Source organism: Aethalodelphis obliquidens, unplaced genomic scaffold, assembly GCF_003676395.1.
Source record: "Aethalodelphis obliquidens isolate GAN/ISIS:26980383/991018 unplaced genomic scaffold, ASM367639v1 scaffold31, whole genome shotgun sequence".
In the NCBI taxonomy this organism is placed as follows: Eukaryota; Metazoa; Chordata; class Mammalia; order Artiodactyla; family Delphinidae; genus Aethalodelphis; species Aethalodelphis obliquidens.
In genome coordinates, this window is record NW_020837975.1 from 12,857,720 (window position 1) to 12,885,246 (window position 27,527).

At 48.1% G+C, this 27,527-nt stretch overlaps 1 long non-coding RNA gene across 1 annotated transcript; it reads left to right on the forward strand.

Annotated features, from left to right (window-relative positions):
- The first annotated feature begins 2,647 nt into the window (after positions 1-2,647).
- On the forward strand, positions 2,648-23,179 carry LOC113631088 (uncharacterized). The gene is made up of 3 exons (XR_003437180.1): positions 2,648-2,965; positions 3,507-3,547; positions 22,019-23,179. It is a non-coding gene; the product is annotated as an uncharacterized LOC113631088 (long non-coding RNA).
- Positions 23,180-27,527: the final 4,348 nt, after the last annotated feature.

Here is a 27,527-nt window from a genome sequence, read left to right on the forward strand (position 1 = left end):
CACACACACACACACACGCCCCGGGCTGCTGGACCCTGTCCATCTCTGAGTTCACACCAGCTCCGCCACTGTTCTGGGCACTGCCGGGGCTGTGGACGCTCAAAGCATAGATCCTCATTAGCATCTGTCTTGGAATATCATTTGCATTTTATTCATTTCATGTCAAAACGCTCAGAACTCTCCCTAGCCCGCACCTCTCCCGGGGCTTGAGAGCCGTGGGCCTCCAGCTCAAGCCTCTTCCCGGTGGGCCGCACATTTGCTGGCGGCCCCCACCCCACTCACCCTCGCGTGGCCAGAGAACCAACAACCATCCGCAGCCCCGACGAGAGGGGCTAACGTCTCCTGAGCTCCTGGCAAGTTCCAGGCCCAGCGCTAAGGGCTTATGTGAAGGAGCTCATTTAGTCCTTACAACAACGCGAAGAGCTAAGCACTACGTTATACCCATTTAAAAACTGAGGAAACTGAGGCACAAAGACGGCTTGCTCAAGGTCACGGAGGTTAAAAAAAAAAAGGAGGCAGCGGAATTGAAATCCAAGGCGGCGGGACGCCCAAGCCGGAAAGCTTAACCACTTCGCCGCCCCGCCTCGAGCAAGGTCAAAGCTAAGGTAACTGCGACAGGATAAAGTAGGTTTTCCTACATGGAAGAAAGTCGTTCTCTGCTCTACCGCGACCCTTCCCCCAATCCGGCCGCGAGGGCACCCGGGCGCACTCCCCGGGCGGGGGCTCGTAGAGCCCCCCTCGTCGGGCCGCCTGCGGTCCTGACCCCCTTCCCAGCGAGGGCTCGGCCGGGTCCGGCCGCCGTGCTTTCGGGGTCGTCTGTCGGCGCTGGCTAGTTAAGAAAAATAAACAACGTTCCAAATGGAGGCGATTCCTTTCAACCCAAGCTCCGCCGCCTGCCAGAGAAATGCAAACAGCGGGGGACGGCCCGAGTCCGCCCGGGCCCCCGCGCCCGAGCTGCGGGTGGGAGGGCCGGGCCGCGTAACCCGAGACGCTGCGCCGGCTCCCCGCGCGCTGCCCTCCGCCTGCCCCTTCGCCCCTGACCCCGCCGGCGGCGCGCCCGGCCCGCGCCCGCCTTCCCCGGCGCCCCCCACCGGGCCAGGACCCCGGCCCGCAGTCCTCGGCGCCCCGAACTAGCCCCCGCCCCCAGAGCCATCGGCTCGATCCCCAGTGCCGACCCGCCACCCGGGGAATCCCAGCCGAGTCCCCCGCCCTCGCAGCCACATGGCTCCCGTCAGCCACGCTCCCCTGCGGCGGCCGCGCGCCAGGCCTCTGTCGTATAGGATCACTGAACACCAAGAGAAAAAAAAAAGGGGGCAGGGGTGTCAGAAACCCGCCTAGCAAAGTATTCACTAGTGAGTTGAGCAGGGTTGGGGGGCTGCTTCCAGATACGTCCCCTCTCCATCCTACGGTGCGCGGCGGGAGAAGCTAGGGTCGCCACAGCAGGGTAAGGCCCCCCCGGGCCCGACAAAGCCGAAGGGGCAGCATAAGCTGGGGCGGGTGCTCAGCCCGAACCAACCAGGTGAGCATCGCTTCTCTCTTTCTCGGGGGCCTGGTTCTCCCCAAGTCCTCCGCGGCCACGGAAATCTGCGTCCCGGGCCGCCAGGGGGAGCTGTCTGGCGAGTGAGGGTGACCCCGCTTGCGTACAAACCGCACTTTAAGGATACGCAGCCAGGTGTGCTGTCCACGCAGGACACGACAGTGCCAACCCCATTTTTACTGCTGCGCGAATGACTCTAGGGAGTCGCTGTGGCTGATGTGCGACAAGGCGTCGCGAACAGTCCTCGGGGCCGGGCGCGAGGACCGGAGGAAATCCTGGGACCCCGGCCCCACGGCCTCATCAACTCGAGAAGGGGTCGCGGTGCCTCTGGGCCTACCGGCCCCGCCATCATAGTGGCCTAGGGATTCGCCGGAGCCTCACGCCTCGCGGCCACATGGCCGGCGTCCCCCCGGCCACTCTTCGAGGGGCCTGGAGTGTTGGGGAGAGGTGGTGGCGCACCCGCTTCCTCCGAATTCTTTCAGCGCAAAACTGGGCGGCGCCGAGATCGGCGGGAAACACCCAGGGTAAATCTCCCTTCTGCTTTGAGAGAGTCGCGGACAAGCGAAGACAGGGACCCCACGGGCTTCCGGTTCCCTTTAGCCCTGGCTCCTTTTCTCTGGACAGGCGTGTCAGTCCGTCGGTCTGTCTTTACTGCGTCCCTGCGTTCGATTTCCGGCTCCAACTATTGGCTGGGTTGGGAGCGGAGAGCTCTCCTGGAAGCAGTGCTCACCCACGTGCGCACTTGCTCGCACAGACGCTCGCGCACACGTCCAAGTCGGGGCCCCGGGTCGCTCGGCGCCGCTGTGCCGCTGAGCTCGTTGGCTGCCGCGGCTCAAACACCTCTCGCGCTTCTGGCATTGACTCTCCCCCGGTCTCTTGACCCGAACTGCAATCAATACTCTCTAACTGTGCTGGGCCGGTCGTTTGCCTCCTCTCCACCCACCCGGCACACACGTATACACCGAATTAGAGATTTTCTTTCTCGCACTTTCTTGAAGGGGCGAGATGTGAAACCGAGAAAATCTCTCTTTCTTCAAGGATTTCCTATCTGGGCTTCAAATGAGTATTTTTCTCCCGTTATAGTAAAGGGGAGGAAAAAAGTTTGTTTAGAGTGTAGGAAAAAGGGAAAGGTAGGCATGAACAGCACCACTACCATCTCTCCCCAGTTTCCTAATTCGGTTCCTTTCCGCCAGCTGAAACCGAGCAATTCTGCCAGGAAGGAATCTGTTCCTTTGGGGTCCTTCAGAAAGGGCTACTTTGGAGACGGGCGATAGATAAATCTGAGCTTCCTGAATTACCACCACGACCAGCGCCCCGCCCAATCATTGCTGCACCGGAACCCTACAGTGTAAATGTGACCTTAAAGAGACCACTAAGGGAGCGGGTTTGACAGCCCAGCTCGCAGTTCCAGGGGGCAGCGTTTGACAGGTCAGCCCTCGTTCTCCTTCCCCCTCCCCCTAGTCCGGTTTTCCTCTTCCATCCCACCCCCGATCCTCGCGTGGGACTCAGAGCCGATCCTGGGGTGAAGACGCGGCTGACAGTTAAATTGTAATGTAGGCCGAGGGGGGAAAAGGGACCGTGTCTCTTTAACGGGCCCTGCAGACAAAGCGTCTCCCCTCGGAGCGAGCGGAGTCGGGCGCAGCCGCGCGCAGACCTGTCAGTGCGTCTCCCGCGCTTGGGAGAGAGTTTGCAAAGTCATAATTATATCTCTTAACCTGTCTTGCTCTCTGCAGAAGAAGGTCCCATTATATTGAAATGAGATTATTAGCCATCAAATACTTTCTTTCTCGGGAGTTTTTTTTTTTTTAATTCAAATACCTTAACGACTTGGCAATTGCATTTTGATCAGATTTAGTTGGCGCCCCAGCCCGGCGCGGGAGCCAGGGCGAGAAGGCAGATGGGGAGGGAAGAGGGGATGCCAAAAGAGTTTGCACAGAGAAACAACCCCTCTCTTTTATCCTTCCCTTAGGTCTCATCTACCTGGTGGGGACCTCTGGATCTGGGAAGGAGGTATGAGATAAGAGAAGTTGGGGCAAGGTAGGGGGACGTCTTCTATTCCCTCCGCTTGGTTGGCTTAAACTACTTTAATGAAAATGGAAAGTGAATTTCAGGCGGGGCGGATGTGGACCGTGGGGCGGGGACTTGGATGCGGAAGTCTGAGGGCTGCAGGAATAGGGGTGGGTTTGGGGCGCCAGGTAAGGACTGAGGCTGCAGCTGTTGGTCTTGTGGGCTTAGCCGTTTCCGCTGGAAGTTGGCTTAAGGCTCTGGCCAGGTTCCTAGTGGATGGAACTTCAGTACGTAATAAGTGGGGTTTTGCTCTATGCCCAAAGTCTGTCTGGCTTTTCCGAAGACTGTGAGCCCCTTGAGGGGGAAGCCCATCTTGTTTCCAGACCTTGGAACCCCTGTCCCTACTGCCAGCAGAGCCCTCCCCCACCCCATCCTCTCCCTGGACTGCGGAGGGGAGAGGGGAGAGAGGAGGAGGCTGTGAGGTGGAAGGCTCACAGGCTCTAATTGTAAAGCCCCTCACTTTGACTTCCCCTGGTGGGAGGAGCCGTCAGGCTTGTGTTTTCCTTGGCTTCAGCCCAGACGCAAGGAAAATGTAGGGGGCAAGACAAGTCCCCAGTCCCACCTCCCCACCCCCACCTCTCACGCATCACATATAATCCTGGTGGGTCCAATCCAGCATCTAGTTCCACCCCATCACCTTCCAGATGAGCAGTCTCTTCAAGTACTCAGGTAGCAAAATGAGGATCTAGAATCCAGAAACTTGGCTTCTAGACCAGGCTAGAGCCACACCACCTTGGACCAGTCAACCCTTGTCTCTGAGCCTCAGTTTTTCCCTGTGCATAATGAAAGCCTTGGACTTGAGATCTATATGGTCCCTTTCATCTCTGACATAATTTTCCTATAAAGAAAGTTCTTAGTACAGGCGTAGTCATCTGGAAGATTCCAGGGAGGTCGTCGTACTACTCCTCTCCTCCCATCTCTTCAGAAAAACACCCGGGGTGGGGGAAGGGCACATCAATTATGGTTTAAAAACCTCCAAATATAAAAAACTTTGAGAACCTTTCAGTATCTACTACAGCTGAAGCATGATGCATACCTATGGCCCAGCGCTTCCATAGGTAAGCTTTGCCCCAACAGAAATGCATACTGTGTTCACCAAAGGACACGTACACTAATGTCACATAGCGCTCTTCACAATAGCTCCAAACTGGAAACTTCCAAATGTCCATTAACAGTAAACTGTGGTATAGTCACACATGGAACACTCTAGAGAAAAGAGAAAGAATGAAATATTGCTACATACAACACCATGGATGATTCTCAACAATGCTGGGCAAAACAAACCAGACACAAAGGGATACATGGTCCCACTCATTCAAAGTACAGAAAGAGGCAAAATGAACCTTTGTTATTAGAAGGCAAGATGGTGGATACTTCAGGAGCGGATGAATGGGAGGGAGTATGAGGGAGGAGTCTGAGCTGATGATGCTCTGATTCTTGATATGGTTCCACAATGTGTTTAGTTTGTGAAAATTCATTGAGATGTGCATCTCTGTTCAATGCATTTCGTGAATATATTTATTTAAGCCTAAAATTGAAAGTTTCTTCTTCCCAATCCTCAGTCTCATCCACATACTCATGCCTTTTTTTTTTTTTATCGGAGTACCGTTGCTTTTCAATGTTGTGTTAGTTTCTGCTGTACAACAAAGTGAATCAGCTATACGTATACATATATCACCTCTTTTTTGGATATCCTTCCCATTTAGGTCACAGAGCATTGAGTAGATTTCCCTGTGTTATATAGTAGGTTCTCATTAGTTATCTATTTTATACATAGTAGTGTATATATGTCAATCCCAATCTCCCAGTTCATCCCACCCCCCTTTCCCCCCTTGGTGTCTATACGTTTGTTCTCTACATCTGTGTCTCTATCACATACTCGTGCCTTCTAATGCGTCAAACTCCATACTGGCAGGAGATCAATCACTAAAGTTGTATTTGGCCCTCCTGCCCTGTGCTGAACACAGCAGAAAATCCACAAATGTAGTTTAGTCCCTACCCTCAAAGCGTTTGCTGTTGGATTTGGAGGCAGATGAACACATAAGAAACAAAAGAGGAATATCCAGTGGCATAAAGTGAGTGGTTTATGATCGTTGTGAGTCCGAATTTGAATCCCAGATCCACCACTCACCAGCTGTGTGACCTTGGACAAGTGACTTCACCTCTCTGGGCTCCAGTATCTGAAATATGGAGCGAACCATACATGTATTTACTCATGGGTCTGTTGTGAGGATTCCTTCAGATAGTCTGGGCAACAGCATGGGCTAAGTGCTCCATAGATGTTAGACACTGTTCTCACCTGGGGTGGTGGCAGCTCTGGCTTGGGCTGCTCAGAGTTCTGAGAAGAGGGGGATGAGTTTAAGTTGGGGGAGGCAGGAAAGGCCTACTGAGTAAGAGTCAGTTTGAACTGGGAGAGGCTGATGAAAGGGGGGCTTTACAAAGATCATCTGGGGCAGTGGTTCTCAGCAAGGGCCATTGGCATTGTCTGGAGACATTTTTAGTTGTCACAACTCACAGTGAGGTGGCGTGGGCAGTGCTCCTAGCATCTAGAAGGTAGAGGTCGGAGATGCTGCTAAACATCCTCCCATACACAGGACAGCCCTCACAACAAAGAATGATCTGGTCCACAATGTCAATGGCACCATTGTTGAGAAACCTTGATCTGGAGGATAGGATTTGGTGGCAATGGGAAAGCATTCCAGCAGGGAAAAGGAAGTCCTGATACAACTGCGGCCAAGCAGCATTGGGGAACGTCCAGAGGTGCCCTTGTTCCAACCTTCATCCCTCAGGCTGCAAGTGCTTGTCCACCTCCCTGAGTTCAGGACTTGCTGAGGGTTTAGAAGGCTCATCCTGGATCCGGTTTCTTTGCTGCTCTTAGGAGAGACTTGGATAAAGCAGAGCAGATTCTCAGGAAATTTGTGAGGCCACAAGTCTTGTTGGAACCAGTATTGGAGGAAACCCCTAAGGTCTCAGGGGTCAGAGGGGGAGGGACTTGTCCACCATCATGCAGTGCAGCTGGGGATGCTGGGACTTGATCCTCAAGCTCTATTCTTTTTTTGTTTTGTTTTTGCGGTATGCGGGCCTCTCACTGTTGTGGCCTCTCCCGTTATGGAGCACAGGCTCCGCACGCGCAGGCTCAGGGGCCGTGGCCTACGGGCCCAGCCCCCCCGCGGCATGTGGGATCTTCCCGGACCGGGGCACGAACCCGTGTCCCCATGTCCCCTGCATCGGCAGGCGGACTCCCAACCACTGCGCCACCAGGGAAGCCCAAGCTCTTCTTGATGTACAACAAGTTAAGGGAGAAGGGATTGCAGAAATTGATTAAATAATCTAGAAGCAGAAAATATGAACTTTTTAAAAGCCAGAAGGAGAGTTGGGACTGAACTTTGGAAATTCCCAAGAGAATTATGTGATTCTCTAAGGACAAATATAATTCTGGGCTCTAAAACCATGCTTTATAGCCATAGGCTTCCAGAAAAGAGGAAATAGACATTGGTTAATCAAAAATTTTCTTTCCTGAAGCAATTTCTATATGCCAGTCATTGTTCTCAACCCCAGGGATACAGCACTGAATAAGAGAGGCAAAGCAACACTTCATGGGGCATATGTATGGGATGGGGAGGGGGTGGGCAGGAGGATGATAAGTAAAACAATATATAATGTAATGTTAGGTATTTAATTGAGCACCTACTATGGGTTGGGTGTTCTTCATAAATATTCTCAATTTCACAAGAAGTTGTTTTTTTTTTTTTTTTTTTGCCACACCCACTGGCATGTGAGATCTTAGTTCCCCAACCAGGGATCAAACCCATGCCCCCTGCAGTGGAAGCATGGAGTCTTAACCACTGGACTGCAAGAAGCCCCACAAGAAGCTTCAAGATAGGAATTCCTTTCCCCAATTTAAGATGGAGAAACTGTGTCTCAGAGAAAGTCAGTGATTTCTTCAGAGTAGAATGACTAATAAGTGGAAGATTCAGGATTTGAAACCAGGTGACCAATCCATGATAAAAAAAAAAAAAACACTTAGTAAATGTATAGGGAACTTCCTTAATCTGATAAAGACTGTCTACAAACAAAACCTTACAGCAATCATCGTGTTTAAAGACAAAATAGTGAAAGTTTCCTCCTTTGGATCAGTATAAGATACAGATGTCCATTCACAACAATGTTCTATTCAACATTGTATTAGATGTGCTAGCCAAGACGAGACAAGAAAAAGAAATAAAAGACTTAGAACTGAAAAGGGAAAGTTGAAATATTATTATTCATAGATGACATGTCATACACAGAAAATCCAAAACACTCTACAAACTACAAGAATTAATATTTGTACTTAGCCATCACTGAATACAAGTGATACACTTAGATAAATCTATACCAGCAACAAAAAATAGAAAATAATATTATAAAAGGAATACAATTGGCAGGTAAATAGCTAAAGAGTATGAGGGGTTTTTTTTTTTGTTTTGTTTTGTTTTGTTTTGCGGTACGCGGGCCTCTCACTGCTGTGGCCTCTCCCGTTGCGGAGCACAGGCTCCGGACGCGCAGGCTCAGCGGCCATGGCTCACGGGCCCAGCCGCTCCGCGGCATGTGGGATCCTCCCGCACCGGGGCACGAACCCGCGCCCCCTGCATCGGCAGGCGGACTCTCAACCACTGCGCCACCAGGGAAGCCCATGAGGGTTTTTTTTAATATTTATTTTTATTTATTTATTTGGCTGAGCCGGGTCTTAGTTGCAGCCTGTGGGATCTTCATTGAGGCACGTGGGATCTAATTCCCCGACCAGGGATTGAACCCAGGCCGCCTGCATTGGGAAGGCAGAATCTTAACCCCTGGACCACCAGGGAAGTCCTGAGGTTTCTTTTTGAAGTGATAAAATGTTTTAAAGTTGATTGTGATGGTTACACATATTTATGAATATACTAAAAACCATTGAATTGTACGCTTTAAATGGGTGAATGCAGTACATGAACTGTACCTCAGTAAAGCTATTCTTAAAAAAAATTAAGAGTAGGTATTACAGAGGCTCCCCTTCCTATACTACCCATCACCGATATTTAGAAAAATTCCGTATAAAGAATAAAATTTTCAACAGCAACAAAAACCATCCAATGCCTAGGAATAAATCTAATGAAAAATGTATAAGACCTCTACCCTGAAACTATAAGACATTATTGAGAGAATTTAAAGACCTAAATAAATGGAGAGATATACCCTGTTCATGAATGTGAAGATTCATAATTTAATGATATCAGTTCTCACCAACAGATCTATAGATTCAATACAGTTCCAATCAAAATCCCATCATCAGGTTTATGGAAATTGAACTCAGGTGGACCTGACTCCATGGCCCACTGGAACTGGACACTATAGAATAAAATCCAAGGGTCACAGTGTCCCGCATACACAGGGTTACAGGCAGCCATAACTGAAAGACCATCAAGACGCTCAGTCATAAGACCAGGACCCTGGAAAACCCAATCGGGAGTAGAATGAGAAGATAAAATATATTTTCAGTCAAAACAGACCCTTACCATGCTTTCAGCAGACACAAGAGAAAGACCATAAGTGACTGAATGTATTTTTATTTAAACCAGAATGGTAGAGAGAACTGGGGTTTGCCACCCTCCACAAGTGACATCACTGGGGCTATGGCTTCCTGGCTTGGGAAGTGGCTCCCTCCCGGTGGGATATAGGTGTGCAGGGGCTCCTCTGGCCAGCACTTGGAGAATGGGCTAAGAAATCCCTGAGGCCACACGCCCATGGGTACCGGCCTGCGTAGTGGCGTGGCACTGCAGGAAGCTCTTGACCTGTCCCGAGAGAGCAGCTGGGACTTAGCCTTGGCCTTGGGCTTTGGAGAACTCCGGGAGAGTTGAGATTTGAATGAGACAATCCCCGGAGAAGGCAGCTGCTTCCTTCCTGATGGCAAGTTGGGGAGCGCCTGAGAGGCTAGGGAGACTGGAGGGGGCCGGGGGTGTAACACGGCCTTGGTCCTCAGGCTGCACCCACAGAGGCAGGAGTCAGAGGCGTGGGGCACAGAGAAGCAGAGCCTATTCCCTGATGAGTGACAGGGCAGAGCCCCCGGGCTGCCCTCTGCCTCCCATCTCGACTCCTTGGGGTGCCAGGCTTTCCTAAAAGGGGGAAATTGCAGATCAGTTGAAAAGAGACTTAGAAGAATTTTTTTTTTTTAATGCGGGCACAGTGCTTCCCTACCGCAATACAGTACTCACTCTGCCTCTTTCTGAAGAAAGCTCTCTTCCTCCTGGATTGAGGACTTGACAGATTCTACAACAGAGTTTCTCTTCATTCTCTCCGAAAAGAGAGTGGAATTGAGAGCTGGCGGGGAGCGAACTGAGGGCTCAGAATAGCAGTGAGCCAGAGGAGCTTTCAGAGGAGGGATGGGGGGCAAAGGGCAAGGAGAAGCGTGGTACCTTCAGGGTGGAGGATTAGAACACCCCCAAACCCTCTGTCCCAACACACACCTCCAGTAGGGGAATCAGTCAGACTCACTGTTATATAGTCTGGAACTGAAAAGTGAGAGGGGAAGAGAGGAAAGATGTAACTGGGGACAGAGGGGGAATTCTCTTTTCCCACCTACTGGTCTTTTTGACTCCACAGAAGTCTACTTGGTATGCATCATAGTAGGGCCCCTGTCCCTACTATGATGTCACAGAAGGGTTCCAGCTGGTAAGAGCTGTGGACCCCAGGTTCTCCCTGGAGCCTGGAAGGTTCTGCCTCTTCCCCTGCTGGTACACTAGTAGCATCCTTTCCAGAAACACTCAGATGCATTACCGTGTGCCCGCACCATGGGACATGACCCTAAGAACGTGCCAGTCTCCCTGATCTCCTGGGACTTGCAGTCTAGCTGGAGAGAAGCTCACAAAGGACACTCTGTGTATCCCACTGGTGTGTACGCTGGACCAAGAGCGTTGGCACCAAGAGCTAATAAGGTCCATTTCTGCGGGTTGGGGAGTCCAGAAATCTTCCTGCTGGAGGAGAAAGTGTGGAGCTGGGCTTAAGGATGGATGAGATTTGAGTGGAGGAACCCAGAAAAGGTAACCGGGACAACTGCAAAGCAGGGTCAGGAGCCGAAAGACCAGCTCAGCTGGGGCAGGGATTCCCATTCGTGGGAACCAGGCAATAAGAGGGGAGGAAAAACAGCATGGAACCCTACTGGGGAGGATCTTGGGTGCCAAGGTGAGGACTTGGGGCTTACTGAGGGTAATGGAAAGCCCCAGGGAAATGAGGTGAGCTAGAGGCAGGGTCCTCACAGGAAACAGATGGTACACTCAAGTTTGGAGAATTGAAAGAAAGTTTGAGAAAGTGTGTACTTGTTTACTAGGGTTTCTGTAATGAATTACCACAAACTGGATGCTAAAACAACAGAAATTTCCTTCTCTCCCAGTTTTGGAAGCCAGATGTCTGAAACCAAGGTGTCGGCGAGGTTGGTTCTTTCTAGAGACTCAGAGAAAACTGTCACGTGCCTCTCCCAGCTTCTGGTGGTTGCGGGCAATCCTTGGCGTTCCGTGGCTTGCATCACTCCAAGCTCTGCCTCCGTCATCACATGGGCTTCTTCCCTAGTTGTCTTCACATGGCCTCTTATAAGGAAGGATACCACTCATTGGAGTTAGGGCCCACCCCAAATCAGTATGATCTTAACTAATTACATCTACAAAGACCCTCTTTCCAGATAAGGTCACATTCTGAGATTCTAGGTAGACATGAATTTGGGAGGGGGGAGACGCAATTCAACTCAGCACAAAGGGACTATTATTTACAAAGGTATAGATAGGCGGAGGGAAACCCCAAGGGATAGTGCAGCATCCAGGACTATAAAAGGAGAGAGCAGTGAGCACCTCTTAAAGGCAAGAGGAAGGAAAGTCAGACAAAGAAGGCCACTCGGAGGAGAGCTGTGACCTTTGGTGGAAAGCAGCAGGGCAACACGTGCTCTGCCCTCTGCTCCCTCCCTCACACCTTCAGTCATGCTTCCCACCCAACAGGAAACCAGAGGCAAGGGGGCCATTGAGGCAGCCCATACAGATCACCGTCCCAAGGTGGCCAAGAAGGGGTTCTGGAGAGGCAGACGGAAGTTAGCCAGCAAGGGGTTGACAGTCAGCAAGACTGAGAGGATACAGATGAAGGCCCTGGAAGGGCCTGTAAGATGAAGATCTGTACAGAGACTGTGGAGTGAGGGTGTCTCCCCAGACCCCATGTCTGGTGTCCTTTAGACCTCGGTCGTGTGGGTGAGCTCTGGGTACCCATCTGTATCAGGGCAGGGAGCCTTGGGGTAGAAGGATGGACCCCAGATCCTGGAAAAGAAGTATGATGGGAGCACTTAAGGCGTCTGAGTCCACACGCTGGCCCAGGATCAAACTTAGGCCTGGTTACGTTCGTTGGCGGACTCCAAGGTTTTGAAACTTGAATTTGAACACCTTCAGGTAGGGCCTTCATGCTCAGATTCACCCTCAGCCTCAACCACTCCTCCATTGTTCTGTCCAGGGCCCACCTTACTGCTGTCCATCACCTGCCCAGCCCCAGGAGGCATTTGAGGGCCCAGCCTCTACTTGAGGACCAAGAGTGGAGAATAGGAAACAGACCAGCCATTTAGGGCAAGGTTCCCATCCCTGTGCAACTCCTCCCCCACCAGGCAAAGATACCCGGAGGAGGGGAGAGGCCAGGTGAGAGTACAGCCCAGGTGAGGGGCTGGGGAAAAGGTCTCTTTAAATGGAAGTGTCACCCAGGAAGGCCCTGGAGCCGTTTGGGTACAGGCAAAAGCTAGGGTTTTTTTTTTCCCAACCCTCTCCAAGTTTATTTATCAGATCAACTACCACTTGGAAGTATGGGAATAGCTTGGATTTTTGTTTCTGAAGGTCTGGGTTTCTACACTTCCTGTCTGGCAGGGACCTTGGACAAATTCTCTGATACCGAGCCTTGGTTTCCCTTTCTATAAATAATGATGCACATCTCATAGCTTTGCTATAAGGATGAGATGAGAAAATTCTCTTTGCTGGCTATAAAATCAAGGGCAATGCTAGTTATTATCTACTTGCTACCTGCGATTCCTCCTCTCCCGTCCTCCAGTTCACATCAATCATTCCACCAAAACTGGGCAAGTCAAGGTCACCAGTGACCTCCTCATGGCCAAGTTCAATGACCAGTTCTCAGTCCTCATTGTTAGCAGTGTATCTGGAGCATCTTGGGTTTTCTATCTTCTTGAAATACTTTCTCCACATTTGCTCTAGAACGTCATGCTCTCCTGCTCGACCTCCTGCCTCCCTGGCCGTGCCTCTTCAGTCTCTTGCAGGTTCACCTTCCTCTTCCTGACCTCGTTTGAGTCAGTTTCGCAGGGCTCCATCCTTGGGAGTCCCTTGCCCACAACCTACACACATATCCTTGGTGATTGTAGTAGTTTCCTGGGGCTGCAGTAACAAAGGACCTTAAACTGGGCGGCTTTAAACAACAGAGATGTATTTTCTCACAATTCTGGAGGCTAAAAGTCTGAAATCCAGCCACCATGCTCCCTCCAAGGGCTCTAGGGAAGACTCTTCCCTAGCCTCTCCTACTTTCTGGTGGTTGCATGCAATCCTTGGCTTTCACAGCAAAATTCCAATCTCTGCCTCCATCTTCACATGGAGTCTTCCCTCTATGTGTGTCTGTGTCCAGATTTTCCCCTTCTTAAAAGGACACCATCCTAATCCAGAATTACCTCATCTTAAATTGATTAAATCTTCGAAACCCTGTTTCCAAATAAGATCACACCCCCAGTTCATGGTGGACATAAATGGGGTGAGAGATGCTATTCAACTCAGTACAGTGATCTCACGTGGTCTCATGGTTTTGAATACCATCTATACATTATTGACTCCCAAATACACATCTCCAGCCCACAGTTGGTTCCTGCTTTTCCTGCCTCATATCTGCTGCCCTCTTCACACCTCTGCTCACATGCCCAGCCATCCCTTCGGACGTACCATGTTCTGAATGAACTGTGCTCTGCAACCCTGGTCCTCCCCTTTCTCTGGAAGTGGACATTTAACAACCAGTTGTCCAGGCCAAAAACTCTGGAGGTATCCCTCACTCCCCTCTTGTTCTACCCATCAAATGCAGTTCACCAGCAAATTACATTGGCTCTAATTTCAAACTACATCCAAAATCCAGTCACATCTCGTGGCCTCCACCATGGACCATCCTAGTCCAAGCCACCATCAACTGTCATCAACTTCTGACCTCATCTTCCATCACTCTCCTCATTGCAATGTCTCCCACCAACTGACAATCTGAATTTACTCTCGCAAGGATGTGACTGCTTCTGCTGTCACATTTAAGGGACACGCAAAGAGTCATGTCATTCGGCCCCAGCCTTAGGAGAATTCTCAACAGTCAAATAACTTCTCTCAGGGGTTTCTTCTGCTCCTGATACCATTTGTGATCTTGGAATTGCTTTATCTATTCACTATCGGTTGACACTTACTGAGTACCTCTTATGTGTCAGATGTCTTCCTAGGATCTAGAAAAATAAAAGTAAATAAGAAATAGTCTCTACTCTGCGTGTTCCTAATCAAGTAGGAAATGGACAGGTAAACATACGACCTATGCACAGGGGACATATCTTCTTGAGCCCCAAGGAAGGGGATGCCTAAATTAGCCCCTTGGGATATCAGAGAAGATGGCTCCAACCCCACGGAGTACTGTGCCGTCAGGTTCCCCCTCGTTCCCTCCTGCCACGCCATAGTCACCCAGAGCTTCTTTCAACCCAAACACACCTCTGCTGAGGTCCTGCTACCTCTGTGCATTTTACCCAGCGGTGAGGATTACTGCATGTTTCTTGAAATGTATCCATTCCAAAAAAAATTTTTTTTTTATTCAACAAATACTTAGTGAGTGAAGTCCTGGGGATAAAACAGTGAACAAGCAAAAGTCCTACCTTCTGGGGACTTATGTTCTATTGGGAAAGACAGGTAATTAACAGATAAGCAAATGTGACTTTAGCATGGCCAATGATGAACAAAATTAAAACCAGGTAAGGGGAGAGAGGATGACGCAAGGTACTTTTTTTTTTTTTTTGGCCACACGGCTTGTGGGATCTTTGGCCAGGGATTGAACTCGTACTCTCAGCAGTGAGAGTGCACAGTCCTAACCACTGGACCACCAGAGAATTCCTGAGAAGTACATTTTAGCTGGAGTCATCTGTGAAGCCCTCAGAGAAGGTGACATTTGAGTGGGGACCTGCATGAGGGGAGAGGGTACAGTTTCCTGGGAGAACGATTTTCCAGACAGAACGAATAGCAAGGAGGCCAGTGGGGGAGTCGAGGGGGTGATGGGTGTGACAAGATCAGAGGGTGAGAAGGCTTTGAGAGCCCAAAGGAGGACTCACACTGTATTTTAAGTGTGAACAGATTTGAACAAGGGAGTGGCCTGCTCCAGCCTACCTTTTTTTTTTTTTTGACGTGGACCACTTTTAAAGTCTTTATTGAATTTGTTACAATATTGCTTCTGTTTTATGTTTTGGTTTTTTGGCCCCGAGGCATGTGGGATCTTAGCTCCCCGACCAGGGATTGAACCCACGCCCCCTGCATTGGAAGATGAAGTCTTAACTACTGGACCGCCAGGGAAGTCCCCAGCCTATCTCTTACAGAGGCCTCTTTGCACTGTAGGGAGGTAAAAATAGAAACTGAGACCAGTTATTAAGCCCTACGGTGGTCTACTCGTGCTCACGGTGGCTTAGGTACCACACTGGGGGATTTGGACTTCATCCTGAAGGTTTGGGGGCTACCGAAGTCTTTTGAGCAGGAATATGACATGACTCGGTATCTGTTTCAAAATAGTCACTCGGGCAGCATGGAAGGTGGATTAGGAGATCAACAATGGGCTGGACTGGCTACCTAGTTTGCAGGGCCCAGTGCAAAATGAAAATAAGTTCAAATTTCAAGATGGTGACAGAAGAGCATGAAACCAAGTACAGGGCCCTTCTAAGCATGGGGCCTGTGGGAATTCATCCATGAAGCCTGCTGTGACCTTGGAGGCATGGAGGGATTCCAGGTTTCCCCCCTTCTCCTCTTGAATGTCACCCAAAATATAAAAGAAAGCAAGAAACAGAAACACAACTCCATCATCAGTAGACTTAGGAGACATCTAAATCCCTGAAGCACATAAGAAACAAAGCAAATGGCAGAATGGCACAGGACCGAGCAAAGAGGAGGAGAGTCTAACTGAGTATCTGCGGGAGGCATCAAGAAGAGGAAAACCTATGGGTTACAGAAAACCTAGGAAACATTCAGAAATGGGAGACACCAGATACAGCAGAAAACCAAAGTGAGGCAGAGGGCTAGACATGGGGATTATTTGAAACCCTGTGTAAAGGAGTAGTGAGACCACTCCAGGGAACTCCCAAACCCTGCAGGAGACCTGACGTTTGTTCCGGAGTCAGGGAGTTATGAAATAAGTAAAGCAGGGAGACTCCAAAAATGGGAACGTCAGAAGGCCCAAGAAAATCAAACCAGACTCCGCCTGGTAAACAGCTCCCTAGACACTTCCCCACTGAGCTCCAGATGCCAGTGGCTGGGCTCCCACACAGGAGATGGAAGAAGTCTTCTCCAGTGAAACCAAATGACCCCACAGAAAAGACCAACAAATACTAGATTTGGAACTCCCAATAAAAGCAGCCACCTGTCCACCTGATCAAGACATGCCAGTCCACAAGCCCACTGTGCTTCCAACAGAAACATCCAAGATTAATCGAGTATCTGAGAAAACATTAAAGAAAAAAAGAGGGAGGGAGAAAGGAATTTATAAAGAAAAGAGGGAATGGTAGAAAGCAGAACAATTCAAAGAAATTATAATTTATAGCCTCAGAAAGATAACAGAAGATATTATTGACACATCCATGAGACGAAAACAGGATGCAGTATTTAAAAAAAAAAAGAACAAATTAAAAACGGCAGTCAAAATGTAAAAGTCGGTAGTAGGGTTGATGAAAAAGTCAATGAAATCTCCTCAAAAGTAGAACAAAAAGATAAAGTAAAGGATAATAACAGAGAATAGATAAGAAAATTAAAGGATTAGTCCAGAGGATCAAAACTTACTATTAGGAGAAATCTAATGAAAGAAATAAAAGGAAGAGGAAATTGTAGCAGGTTGTATTTTCTAAAGACGGCTGCAATATTTCCTATCCTACACACTTTTCTAGAACTTTGCCCCCGTCAAGAGGTGGTGTCTAACTCTCTTACCCTTGAATCTTGAAAGGTTTTTGTGACTGTATTTACCAGTATAATGTAGTGGAGGGTAGCCTATGTGAAATCTGAAGCTAGGTCATCAAAGGCAATTCTCCTCCTGCTTTGCTGCTGGAAGAATTGTCCTGGAGCCCTGAGCCACCAGGTAAGCCGTCCTATTGCCCCAAGGCACAATGCTGCCAGGAAGCCCAAGCAAGGCCATGTGGAGAGATCACATAGGCTACCCTGAGAAGAGAGAGGGGCGCCCAGTAAGGCTGCAGATGCTTCAGTCCCCACTGTTCCAGCTCCAGCTACCATAGGACTATAATCTCATGAGAGAGGACTACCTAGCTGAGCTTTTCCCAGATCTATCAGAGGTTATAAAATGATTGCTGTGGCTTTAGGTCACTAAGTTTTGGGAGTGATTTGTTACAAGGCTGTAGCTAACCAGAACACTGACTAAGAGATAACGAAATTTCCCAGATTGAAAGATACAAGTTGCCACATTTAAAAAGGCCTGCTGAGGGGACTTCCCTGGTGGTCCAGTGGTTAAGACTCCATGCTTCCTGCAGGGGGCACAGGTTTGATCCCCGGTCGGGGAACTAAGATCCCACATACTATGCAGTGCAGCCAAAAAAAATGTTTTAATAATAAAATAATTAAAAAAATAAAAAAGCCCACTGAGGGCCTGGCAAAATTAATGGAGCCACTCTAGGGCACAAGTGAAATTTCAGAACAAAAAGATTAAGTAAAAAATATTTTTTTAACAGTAGGAGTGAGGGTTACACCAAGCAGAGAAATGACACAGAAGAACAGATATCCATATGGCACTGAACTGCTCAAAAATAACAACAAAAGCTACAATGGACCGAGGTCTTTGCTTGAGGTGGGATGTGCTCTGGTAATAACAAATCCCAAATTAACACAGCAGAAGTTTATTTTTTGCTCACGTAATAGTTCTGGATGGATGTTCAGGTAATAGGCAGGCTTTCTTTCATGGGACCCAAGCTCCTTCCACATTGTGGCTCAGCCATACCACAGGCTCCCTCCCAAACTTTTTTGTGCCCTGGTCCCCTTTGGCTGTCTGGTGAAGCCTGTGGCCCCATTCTCAGAATATTTTTAAATCTGTAACACAAAACTCATAGTAGTAAAAAGCAAACAAATTATATGGACATATAGCTATCAAAATATAAAAAGACAATCTGTAATATAATAATTAATACATGTGCTTCCATATTAATTCAATAGCTAACAAGACAGTACAATTAAAGCATAGGTGATTTAAAGTTGCATTTATTTTTAAAAAAACGTTATCAGTGACGACATTTGTGGTCTGCATACCTCTCAATATTAAGGAAAGTGAAGAATTCTTATTTGAATCATCCGGTTTTGCAAACCTTTAAAAAAACAGTGAAAACCACTCACCTACCTTCACATATTAACTGACCAACGACGGCAGGCAGGGACTACCGGAAGACTGCACAGATCTCTGCTTTACCAGTGAGAATATGTGACTTCCCCATTCGGTGGCTGAATGCCTCCCCTGCTCAGTACCGGCCATTTGTGTTACATGACTGTCTGTCAACAGGAAGGCTGCAATTATGTGCAATCTAGTGGCAGGTCTAATAAGCACCGTAATTTCCTAGTAGTGATGACTGTAATGATATTTTGAGATATCTGCAACAACTGTAACATGATATGAAATTATCTGTGATTTCTACTGGTGACAAAATTGCAGGTACTGATAATACTACTGTAGTTTGTCATCTGCATTCGTCATAGGAAGAAATGCTAAATTTCAGTTCAAAGACAGGGAAAATGAAGATCTACTTTTCCCATCCAAGTTCATAGAACCCCTTGACCTTTGGGTCCATGAACCCCAGGTTAGGACACTTGCTCTGGAGCCCTCTTGTCTGCAGCCAGCCGTTAGAAAGGGAGGAGCATGCGACGTTGCACACGTTAAGTCTGCACAGGCCAAGCCTGAAACTGGCACACGTCATTTCCATTCATATTCCACTGGAGAGAATTTAGCTACATGGCTACACCTCCCACCAAGGGATACTGGGAAATATAAGCCCATCTGTGTACCCAGAGAGAAGAGAACAGATTTGGGTGCCCAGCTAGCAGTCTTCCATAGTCAGTGGCATGTGTGGCCTTCTTGCCTCCCATAGGACACACTCAGTCCCCTTCCAAGGGAGTCAAAGCAGAGCCCCGTGCAGCCTCTGCATTCTGTTTCATGTCCAGGTCCTCGAGGTGACGTGCAGTCTTTTCTAACAAGTCTGATGGAATTTCTCTTGGTCCAAAGAGTTAGGAACTGTGCTCCACACTCCAACCCTGCGCACACCCAATATATAGGATAATTGCAGTTAAGATTGGGAAACACAGACCGTCCCTGGTCCACAACAATGGTGGCACCCTGCTGGGATCCCCAGCCTTGCCAACGGAGGTGATTACTTCGCGGGAGGCTGTACCTTCTCTCTTGGAGGCACTGTCCGTTGTCTTCCATAGCCCCTGATCGTCCCTCTGGGAAATTCTCTGTTATCTCCTCTGTCCACACCTGAAGTGGGTATTGGGAGGATACCCCTTTCTGGGGTCCCACTGCTTTCACAGCCCACTTGTTGCTCATGGAAACTTGGGAGTCCAATGTTGTCGTAAAGTTTTTTTAGGCTATGTTTATGGTTTTCTTCGGAATGTAATTTCTTCCTTCAAATAGATTTCTGATCTATTTGCTTCCCATTGGTTACATATGCTGTAACCACATCCAAAGTTTCCTAGACATGGTTCTTAAATCTATTTGTTTGTTTTTTGCTGCTTTGTCCTTATGCCAATTTAGCTGTCAAATTAATACCAGCTACTGTAAAGCCATCTGTAGCAAGAGGCTTATTAGAGAGACAATGTCCTTAACTTTATCCTGCTGCAGGGATGAGTTCCCGTTTGTTTGTTTGTTTTTTATAAGTTTACTTATTTTATTTTATTTTTGGCTGCATTGGGTCTTTGCTGCTGCACGCAGGCTTTCTCTAGTTGCGGCGAGCGGGGGCTACTCTTTGTTGCGGGTGCGGGCTTTTCATTGTGGTGGCTTCTCTTGTTGCGGAGCACAGGCTCTAGGCATGCACGCTTCAGTTGCAGCACACGGGCTCAGTAGTTGTGGCTCGCGGGCTCTAGAGTGCAGGCTCAGTAGTTGTGGCACACAGGCTTAGTTGCTCCGTGGCATGTGGGATCTTCCCGGACCAGGGCTCAAACCCGTGTCCCCTGCATTGGCAGGCAGATTCTTAACCACTGCGCCACCAGGGAAGCCCGAGTTCCTTTGTTTAACTGAGATGACTTCATGGTCTTTGTGACTTAAAGACTTATTTAGTCTTATCAACTCCTTTGTTAGGTCCAGAAACTGTTTCTTCAAACTTTAGTCTCTACTTGCTTTCCTAAGCTCATCTTTACCTGGTGACAACCTAAGTGAAGTAAGTAACTGACAGCAAAGCCTGTCTGTCTTTTCTAACCTCTTCCACTGTAAGTACAGTCTCAGTAGGATACTAAATTATCTCTGGTATCAGTTTTACCAAATGCTTTTGTCCCAGCATAAGCGGTATCTCCTTCTCTCCATCCTGTTATATGTTTCCTCACCACCTACCCCTAGACAAAGCCACTATTTTCGTTTTTCGGATGGCATCACCCCACGCCTAGAATCAATTTCTGTACTAATTAGAGTAGGTTAGACTGCTAAGGACTAACCTTAGCAGGTTAGAACAAATAGACCTTAAAATTTCACTGGCTTAATAGGTGTTTATTTTTAACACAATAGATATTTATTTTTAGCTCACGTAACATACCTGGGTGCACTGTTCAGGGCAGAACAGTTCTCTAGGTGGTTATTCAGGAACTGACATTCTTTTCAACTCATGGCTTTGCAAACCCATAGAATTTCATTTTCATCACCTCCATCCATCTTGCCAGGAAGGAGAAAAGCATGGAAGAGCATACGTAGGAGAGTTTGAATGAGCCAGGTCTGGAATTTTAATTTCCATTAAAGGGAACTTAATCTCATGACCAAACCTTATTGCAAAGGAAGCTGGAAAACGCACTCACTGCGTGCCCAAGATTTTGGTGGATAGCTAGTCGTCTGTGCCATGGTTATTTTCACCCTAGGCTTCTATACCCAGCCAATTTATACCCAGATCATGTATGTGGATGGCAAAAAGACATTTCCAAACACACAAAATCTAAAAAATACATCTTCCAATGACCCTTTGTCAGAAAGCTACTGGAAAATATGCTCCACCCAAAAGAGAAATTAAACCAAAAAAGAAGACAACATGGAATGCAGAATACAGGGAAGAACAATTGTATAGATCTCGAGAGCCTTCAGTCCATATTACAGCAGAAGTTTGAAGCGCTCCAGGAGATCTCACTCCAAGAAAAAAGAAGAATGGAACTGATCGATTACAGTGTGACAGAGTAGAAAAATGTAATAGGGTATATCTCATGCAAAGTTGTTGAAAATTGAAATGTCATTAGTAGGCTTTGGAGAAGGGGTAGAAGTGAGCTAAACTCATAAGCTATCTATTAGTCAGGTTGGATGAAGTTATTCTATAGTAACAACTCCAACATCTAAATGACATAACATAATAGAAGTTTATGTCTTTCTCACATTATTCTCATGTGGGCTGTCAGGGGTTCTGCTCCATACGGTCATTCAGAGACTCAGTGAGTGGCTCTACCAATTTGCAGCTACCCCATCTGGCATACACGGCATCCTCAGTCCCACGGCAGGGCAGAGACTAAAGAAGCGCATTTGAGCTTTTCCCGTCTCAAAAGTGATACTTATCACTTCCTCTTACACTCTCATTGGCCAGAAACAACCACGTGTCCCTCTCTCACCGGAAGGCGTGTCAGAAGTGCACTCTTCCATGAGCTCTGAACCGTTCACCGGGTGAAGTTTACAAAACAATCTAAAAGGAATGAATCAAGAGACAGCATCATAGGCATGTTACTTTAAAATATAGAAGTAAATACCAGAACATGTTGAAAAGCTAAAAGAAAAAACGAAAAGGTTTGAGGATGGTGCCTCTAGTGAGCCTGGCAAGTAACCAGCATGGGGAGTGAAGCACAGGAGACCGCTGGGTTGTGTGGTGAGCTTTGGAGCATTGCTTGACTTTTTAAACTATCCACATGTATTGTTTTTGTTAAACTATATATAACTTATTTTTTAAAGTTGCTTGAACAATTATGACAGAAGCCAGGGAGACTGTCACAAGCATGCCCTCAGGAACCCTATCTGGAATCATAACTGAGGTCAGTGTCAGACAACTGGTCAGCGGTTTGCGGAATCCCCATCCTCCCTGATCACTCCAAGGATACTGACGTGCCTTGGTCGAGCTCTTTCCCTGGGTCTCTCGCAGGAGACTTGAATTTGCTTAGAGAGCCCAAGTGCTGCCTCACAGCCTCTTAGCCCTTCTCAAGCTTCCGCTCTCTCTTACTACTGTTTACCTTCCACTCCTCGATCCAAAGATTCTTCTCCTTGTGAAGATGAGTGCAAGATACAGGTTGAAAGCTCTCTTGCTCTTATCTATTAGCAAACCCCCATTAGTCCAAGGCTTTTCAACTCGTCCTGACACTTTCTTCTCTTTAACTTTCTTTTTGAAAATTTTAACTTAGGGCTCTAACCTACGAGGAGTTTCTATGTCCCCCTTTTTGTTCTTGTTACATGCTCTTCTTACCACGTTTGTGAATGTCCTGTTCACACCAGAGCATCCCCAGCGACGCCCCCAAGCCAGTCCTCTGGATGTCTCCTTGTTTCCCTCCACACAATGGCCAGAGAGAACATAAGTGAAGTGCATTTGATCATGGCATCCTTCATAACTCCCCTTTGCCTTAGCAAAATATCCTGGCCCTTTCCAATCTGTCCCCACCCCCCCTTTCCACCCTCATCCTTCCCTGCCCCCACGTTCAGGTGCTCCCGCCACACCCACTCTACTTGCTGTTTCCAGAACCTGCCAGGATCTTGGGTCTCCATCTTGGTCCCTGCCAGGCTCCTTTACTAGAATGTCCTTCCCCTGCTGGGTGCAGCGCTCTCAGATTCCTGGCAGCAATAGAGGAAGGGAAAGAGGCCCATTAGAATGGGTGGTGTGAGTTCAACACCCACTTAGTAATGCTAACGTTGGGGAAGTCACTCAGCTTCTCAGAGCCTCAGCTTCTCAGCTGGTATTGGGTTTGTCTGGATTATCTTTAACATCTCCTTCTGGTCTAATACTAGCCACCTCCCCTCCCTCGCCATGAAAATTATACTGAATTGTAATTTAGTTTTTTTTGTTTTTTGTTTTGCGGTACGCGGGCCTCTCACTGTCGTGGCCTCTCCCGTTGTGGAGCACAGGCTCCGGACGCGCAGGCTCAACGGCCATGGCTCACGGGCCCAGCCGCTCCGCGGCATGTGGGATCTTCCCGGACCGGGGCACAAACCCGCGTCCCCTGCATCGGCAGGCGGACTCCCAACCACTGCGCCACCAGGGAAGCCCCTGTAATTTAGTTTTTAAAAGCACAAATTCTGGAGCTAGAGACAAACAGCCTGGGTTCAAATCCCAGCTCTACCACTTACTAGCTGTGTGACCTTGAATAAGTTCCAAAACCTCTCTGTGCCTCATTTTCTCACTATTCAATGGTAGACAGTAATAGTAGTGGTTTCATAGGGTTGTTGTGAGAATTAGATGATGCATATGTTACACATATTCATATGTTGTGATATGTATGAAGTGCTCTGTCACAGCTCTAATAAGCACGTAATTATTATCATTAGTTTCCTCCACCAAACTGAGCGATTTGAGAAACAGGGCTATATCCCCTTTCTCTGTAAATCCCCAATGCCTAGGATTTTGCCCAGCATGTATAAAGAGCTCAGTAATTTTTTCCCCAATGAAAGAAGGAGAGAATTGGGATAAACTGTCTTTGCATCATTTGAGTTAGGTTTCAAGAGCTTTGCCTAACCTCCTCGAGCTGTCTTCCCTTTCAGAAAATCATTCCACCAAATTATGTCTGGCCTTTCACTCAGCATTTGGTAGACTTGAAGGTGGGGGTGGGGGAGTAATTGGGAGGAAGGGAGCTCGTTTTAAGCTTGCACGGGCCAGTTCCTGTCTCTGAGACCTCTGGAGGTGTAAAAGTCTATGAATTAAAGAGATTTTTAAAAATACATCCCTGGAGAGCTGGGAGTGGCTGAACGTTTAGCACAGCCAGGGGCTCCCAGGAGGCCACCCCCTCTTTGGGGAGACCCAGCCAGCACTGGCCCTTCCTGAAATGTACAAAAGGCAAGTGACCTCTTCACTCCAGGCTGCTACCCAGAGATGGAGGACACTGGGAAGGGAGAGGTAGGGAGAAGAGTCCCTGAACTCTCCCTGGGAGCCTCAAAGGCATCACACATGCAGAGGCACTGAAAGCTGCAGCTGCTTAAGGCCGTACCAGTCCAGGTCTGAACCAAAGAAATGAGTGACAAGGGGAAAGGGCAGAGCTGGGGAATTGATCAGAGAGGGCCCAGGAAGGCAGGGGGAGGGGACAGGTCTCCAGAAAGGCTGGTGGGGAGGTGAATAGTCCAAACTGAGCCTGGTACCTCTGCCCATCGTCTCTATTGCAGGTTATTTAATAAAGAGCCGCCAAAGTGACTGCAGTTTCATCGCTAATGTACCCATGCCTCACAGTTCTGCGTCTTAACCTCATTGCTGGGGCTCCGGAGGCCCCCTACCGACCCCCCGCCTCCCCAGCCCAATGTCCCACTGCAGCCACTGGGGCGGAGCATCTCATTTGGCTAGAATGTGATCCATTTATCAAAGGACAGGATTAGCCCCCCTCCTCCACATTCGGAAGGCAGAGCCTTCCTCTTTCTAATTTCAACTTGGCAACAGCTTAGGTTATTAACCTACTGAAACATCCTCCAGGGTCTCCCTCTCACACCACGCTGCTTCCCCCATGTTTTCCCAGCATTCACTCTCTGATTCTCTTTTTCTCCAGGGCTGTGAAACTTAAACTTTTTCCATCTTCAGATCTGTATATGTGGATGAAAGACATGCCTCTCCCCACTCCTTTCTGTTGCTGGTTAGGGGTGCAGGGCATCAGTGTTGAGTGGAAGGGCTGAGAAGATGCTCCCTAGGAAAAGGGGAAGACTGGGGATGAGACATGGGGAAGTGAAGGGAGCTTTGAACTAGGAGTCAGGAAACCTGGGCTCAGGACCTACTTCTGTTACTCACTCAACCCTTGTCACTTCTCCCACGTTCTATTGGTTATGCAAATCACTAAGACCAACCCAGATTCAAGGAAGGAGATTAGACTCTACCTTTGAATGGGAGGGTTGCAAAGAGCATGTGGCCATCTTTCATCTACCACAGCATAAAAGGGAAACTGTGGTGTAGCAGAATGAGAAGATTCAAATCCAAACCCTACCTCTACTTCTTACTACATGTGTGCTTTCAGCAAGTCATTTAATGTACTTGAACTTCCTTTTCTTTGTGTCTTAAACAACAACAAGAAATAAGGAAAGAAAGAGAGAAAAAGAAGGAGGGAGGGAGGAAGGAAGGAAGAAAAAAAAAGGAGTGGCAATAACCTTTATCCTGCCTACTTCTCAGAGTTATCACTGAGCAAGTAAGATCATTTGAACGTACCTACACATAATTTAATGCCATCTAGATTCAAGGCTTTGTCGCAATTGTTTTTCATGTATGTGCTTTAACTAGGCTGACCACATAGTTCAAAGCAGAACACTGCAGAGTAAAAGGGAGTGCTATTAATAGTTGTGTAACAGGTGGGAATCAGGACTGAACTCAGCCACCAGCTTGCATGGTCACCTCGCTCTAATAAATAGGCCAGTTTTCAGAGAAGAAACTGAGTGATGTGAACTGGGCCAACTTACCCAGCGGTGAGCAATTAGTGGGGGCAAAATAAGGAAACATTCTGGGAAGAATTTAGGAAGTCAGAGGTCTAGCTGAGAATCTTTAATGGAATAAGGCAGACTGTAAGTAGTAAATGAAAGGAAAAAAAATTTTCTTGCCTCTAGTTCAAGCCATTTCTCCATTCCCAGTGTTAAGTTGTCTATTCAGATTCCCCATTCAACTCCCAGCTGGTGTTCATGCCTCCAGTCTCACCTCTATCCAGTCCTTTCTCCACAATGTTCCCCTCCCCCAGATAATTCTATCAAGAATGCACATTTCAGGGGCTTCCCTGGTGGCGCAGTGGTTGGGAGTCCGCCTGCCGATGCAGAGGACTCAGGTTCGTGCCCCGGTCCGGGAGGATCCCACATGCCGTGGAGCGGCTGGGCCCGTGAACCATGGCCGCTGAGCCTGTGCGTCTGGAGCCTGTGCTCCACAACGGGAGAGGCCACGGCAGTGAGAAGCCCGCGTCCCGCAAAAAAAAAAAAAAAAAAGAATGCACATTTCTTGCCTCATTCCCTGGCATAAACCCTGGGATGGCTGTTCATCCCCTACAGAAGATACCTTCAACTCCAAGCATGGGACACGCGCACCATGGTCTGGTCCTTCTCCTACCTGTCTCCCCAGCCTCCTCCCCTGTGTGCTCTGACCTCACACTTTATTTACATTCTAGAAATTCCAAAAATGGTTTATCTCCTGACATGCGATACTGGACTTTATACTGTGATGCCTCTCTCTGCATCCTTTCAGCCTGGAATGTTCTATCCCATTTCCTTTGTCTCTGCAGCCACCCGGGGTCATCTCCTCAAAGAGGCCTTTTGAGATGCCCAAGGACAGGGACAGTGCTATCCCCAGTGGTCATCAAGCATCCTGGGAACACCCCTGGCCTTGGGATACTGGCATGGTTAAGGGCACAGATGTGGAGCCCAGACTGCCTGAGTTCAAACCCCAGTTGACCTTGAGCAAGTTACTTAATCAATCTGTGCCTCAGTTTCACGGTCTGTAAAATGGATTTAATGAGACTCAACTCTTGAGTTTAACTGTGTTAATGTAATACATATATCACTTAATACAGTACCTGGCACATAGAAAGTACTCAATAAATAGCAGTTATCCTCTTCTGACTCGGCCTGCACCTGGCACCCAAGGACAAAGACAGGGTCTAATTCACGTCCCTATCCCTGAAGGATCCTAATAAATGTTGCTTGGAATGAACCAAGTTTGGGAGCTTTTGGAGAACTTCAGGGAGACTCTCTGCTCCAGGGGGAAAAGGTTAGAAGTCAGAGGGTAGCAAGAAGACTAGAAAAAAGGAAGACTAGGAGAAGAAGAAAACGTTGTCGGGGGTGGACTAATATGATAGGAAGACATTGAAACTTCAGTCTCAGCTGGGAATGGGGTGACTTTGCCATGAGGGCAATGACCTACCCTTTGCACAGAGCCATGCTCCTCCTCCTCCAAAACCCCTAGGAAAACTCAGCTCCAGCCTCCCTGGCTCTGCTGCCCTTGTCAGTTCTCTGTATGTTTCTCCTTCTCCCTGCCCTCTTCCTTAGATGACTCCCTCCTGAGATATGGGGAGCAGTCTCTGGCCCCCAACCTCCAGCACCACACATGTGCCTAACCACACGAGGAGACAAACAAAATTTATAAAGAAACTTCTATTTGTTTTCTCACTCCATGTCAGAGGGTTGGAGGTTTTTCCTCAAATTTCAACTTTCCTTTCTCTGGCCTCATGTTTCTAAATACACCCAAATGAAGATTTTATGAGCAAACCAAGTTATACATAAAGCATTTTTACATTCCTAAACTGACAAAGTGATT